This window comes from Schistocerca cancellata, chromosome 5, assembly GCF_023864275.1.
Source record: "Schistocerca cancellata isolate TAMUIC-IGC-003103 chromosome 5, iqSchCanc2.1, whole genome shotgun sequence".
In the NCBI taxonomy this organism is placed as follows: Eukaryota; Metazoa; Arthropoda; class Insecta; order Orthoptera; family Acrididae; genus Schistocerca; species Schistocerca cancellata.
In genome coordinates, this window is record NC_064630.1 from 812,240,326 (window position 1) to 812,244,414 (window position 4,089).

At 45.5% G+C, this 4,089-nt stretch overlaps 1 non-coding gene across 1 annotated transcript; it reads left to right on the top strand.

Annotated features, from left to right (window-relative positions):
- The first annotated feature begins 217 nt into the window (after positions 1-217).
- Trnaa-cgc (transfer RNA alanine (anticodon CGC)) lies at positions 218-290 on the top strand. Its single transcript has one exon. It is a non-coding gene; the product is annotated as a tRNA-Ala (tRNA).
- The last annotated feature ends 3,799 nt before the right edge of the window (positions 291-4,089 follow it).

Here is a 4,089-nt window from a genome sequence, read left to right on the forward strand (position 1 = left end):
TGTGCCAAGTCTGTGGGCGCAGTACTTCACTAGCAGGGTTAGTTGCTATGGCATCGCGGTCGCGAAGTCAGGTTCGGGCAGCTCTGCGGTACAATTTCGCATTTAAACGTAAACCAGTTGTAAGTAGGCTGTTTATGTTTTCTTATTGGCAACGTTACGTAGCGCTCTATATGAAAATCACTGGCTGCGCTGTGTGCAGTCTGTGGCTAGTTTACCGAGCGAGGTGGCGCAGTGGTTAGCGCACTGGACTCGCATTCGGGAGGACGACGGTTCAATCCCGTCTCCGGCCATCCTGATTTAGGTTTTCCGTGATTTCCCTAAATCGCATCAGGCAAATGCCGGGATGGTTCCTTTGAAAGGGCACGGCCGATTTCCTTCCCCATCCTTCCCTCACCCGAGCTTGCGCTCCGTCTCTAATGACCTCGTTGTCGACGGGACGTTAAACACTAATCTCCTCCTCCTCCTCTGTGGCTAGTTTGCATTGTTGTCTGCCATTGTAGTGTTGGGCAGCGGCAGCTGGATGTGAACAGCGCATAGCGTTGCGCAGTTGGAGGTGAGCCGCCAGCAGTGGTGGATGTGAGGAGAGAGATGGCGGAGTTTTGAAATTACATATATTATGACTTTTGATGATATTAAGGTAAATACAGTGTTTTTTCTCTATTAAAATCTTTCATTTGCTAACTGTCCCTATCAGTAGTTAGTGCCTTCAGTAGTTTGAATCTTTTATTTAGCTGGCAGTAGTGGCGCTCGCCGTATTGCAGTAGTTCGAGTAACGGAGATTTTTGTGAGGTAAGTGATTTGTGAAAGGTATAGTTTAATGTTACTCAGGGCCATTCTTTTGCAGGGATCTTTGATAGTCAGATTGCGTTGCGCTAAAAATATTGTGTGTCACTTTAGTGAATGTTTGAGTACGTTCAGTTTTGCTCAGCTGTTTGAAAAGCAAATAGTGTAAGAGGTATATCAGCACAGTCGTGTATAATTTGTTCTAAGGGGACGTTACACAGTGCTTTGAGGAAATGACTCTTCTACTCGGTTATGTGTGTCCACATCGTACGTCTATATTCAGGTGATACACAGAATTCCAAAAAGGAAATTTCACTCTGGAGGACGCTGAGAGGACGAAAAGGTTACAATCATCAGTTACGGAGGAAAATATCGATGCTGTGAGGAAAATGCTAGACGAAGACAGGCGAATGACCTACAAGCAAATAGAGAAAGGGTTAAATGCATCAGCAGGTCGTTCGATTCTGCATGATCAATTTCAAGTAAAGAAACTTTGTTGCCTCTGGGTGCCGCATAGATTGACGGAAGAGCAGATGACACGACGTGGGACTTGGCGCTGGGAGATGTTAAAGAAGTATTCTAAGGGACAGTCTCAATACATGAATCAAATCGTAACAGGTGACGAGGGAGGTTGCACGGTTATGACGTGCCGATTAAGACTTATAACAAATTTTTGGGCTTTCAAGATGACGACGCAGCTGTCGCTATCAGAAAATCCCGATCACTGAAGAAGCAAGTGATAGCTGATTTCTTCAAATCGAGTGGAATTGTGGAGCGTGTTGTTTTTCGCACACAGAAGACGGTCACAGATAAGTGGTGCACTAAGCAGTGCTTGCTCAAAGTCATCCAATCTTTGAAGAACCTGCGACCGAAATCAAGAATGGACACTTGGTTCCTCCATCACGCCAGCGCTCCAGCACACCGCACCAAAGCTCTGAATATTTGCGGGGTACAGGATTGAAACCTCTAGAGCACCCTCCTTGCAGTCCAGACGTTGCTGCTTGTGGCTTTGCACTGTTGCCGAATGAGAAAATGAAGCGGAATGGTGTGCAGTTTTCAAGTGATGGTGACCTCCTGAAGGCGGTAAAGGAGTGTGCCTTCCTCACTACAAAAACATATGAGAACTGGCTTAGGGATTGCTTTCGGAAGATGGACAAGTGCATTCAATGTGGCGGAAATTACTTCGAAAATATTAAATAAATACAGATGTACTGAAAAACCTATGGTCCAGGGGAAGCATCGTTGATTAGTAATCACAATATCTTCGACCCCGGGTTTGAAACCCGACACCGCTTGAACTTCGATTAATAATCGGCATTAGCGACCGAAGACTTTCGGCATAAGAAGTCAGCCCCATTCTGCGAACGATCTTGTCAAAAGGGTGGAGGAGCGGACAAAGTTTCAGGGCATTCTCCTCTCCTTGAGATGGGAAAATGACGGTAAAGGAGGAAGAATCTGCAATCAGCAGCGGCATGACAAGGCGGAAAGCAATGGAAACCACTGGATTTAAGACACATAACATGTATCCACACGACATGTGGCCTGTAACACCGTGCGGGATTACCCGAGCGGTCTAGGGCGTTGCAGTCATGGACTGTGCGGCTGGTCCCGGCGGAGGTTCGGGTCCTCCCTCGGGCATCTACATCTACATCTATACTCCGCAAGCCACTCAACGGTGTGTGGCGGACGGCACCCCACGTGCCACCGTCATTACCTCCCTCTTCTGTTCCAGTCGCGTATGGTTCGCGGGAAGAACGACTGTCTGAAAGCCTCCGTGCGCGCTCGAATCTCTCTAATTTTACATTCGTGATCTCCTCGGGAGGTATAAGTAGGGGGAAGCAATATATTCGATACCTCATCCAGAAACGCACCCTCTCAAAACCTGGCGAGCAATCAACACCGCGATGCAGAGCGCCTCTCCTGCAGAGTCTGCCACTTGAGTTTGCTAAACATCTCCGTAACGCTATCACAATTACCAAATAACCCTGTGACGAAACGCACCGCTCTTCTTTGGATCTGCTCTATCTCCTCCGTCAACCCGATCTGGTACGGACCCCACACTGATGAGCAATACTCAAGTATGGGTCGAACGAGTGTTTTGTAAGCCGCCACCTTTGCTGATGGACTACATTTTATAAGGACTCTCCCAATGAATCTCAACCTGGTACCCGCCTTACCAACAATTAATTTTATGTGATCATTCCACTTCAAATCGTTCCGCACGCATACTCCCAGATATTTTACAGAAGTAACTGCTACCAGTGTTTGTTCCGCTATCATATAATCATACAATAAAGGATCCTTCTTTCTATGTATTCGCAATACATTACATTTGTCTATGTTAAGGGTCAGTTGCCACTCCCTTCACCAAGTGCCTATCCGCTGCAGATCTTCCTTCATTTCGCTATAATTTTCTAATGCTGCAACTTCTCTGTATACTACAGCATCATCCGCGAAAAGCCGCATGGAACTTCCGACACTATCTACCATGTCATTTATATATATTGTGAAAAGCAATGGTCCCATAACATGGGTGTGTGTGTTTGTCCTTAGGATAATTTAGCTTAAGTAGTGTGTAAGCTTAGGGACTGATGACCTAGTCCCATAAGATGACCTAGTCCCATAAGATTTCACACACATTTGAAAATTTTTTTGGCCTGTAACTGAAGAAGTGTCATAATGATCTCTCCACTGCCAAAACATTCCATTCAGGTCTCCGCAAGGGGACTGCCATGAGGCAGGTGATCGTAAGGCAAAGTTTGAAAAAAAGCGAAGGAATATCGTTCTACGAGTCGGAGTGTGGAATTTCAGAAGCCTGAACATTGTAGGGAAGCTAGAAAATCTGAAAATGGAAATACAAAAGCCCAATTTAGGTATGGTAGGGGTCAGTGAATTGAAGTGGAAAGAAAACAAGTACTTCTGGTCAGATGAGTATTGGGTAATATCAACAACAGCAGAAAATGGTATAACGGGAGTACGATTCGTTATGGACAGGAGATAGGGCAGAGAGTGTGTTACTGCGAACAGTAGAGTGATAGAGTTGCTCTTATGAGAATCGACATCAACAACACCGACAACTATAGACCAGGTATACATGCAGACGTCGTGAGCTGAAGAAGAAGAGGTAGAGAAAATATATAACGATACTGAAAGGGTAATGCAGTACGTAAAGGGAGGTGAAAGTCCAATAGTCATGGGGAACTGAAATGCAGTTGTAAGGGAAGGAGTAGAAGAAAAGTTTACGCAGAATTTGGTATTAGGGCAAATAATGAGAAAGGAGGAAGACTAATTGAGTTCTGCAATAAA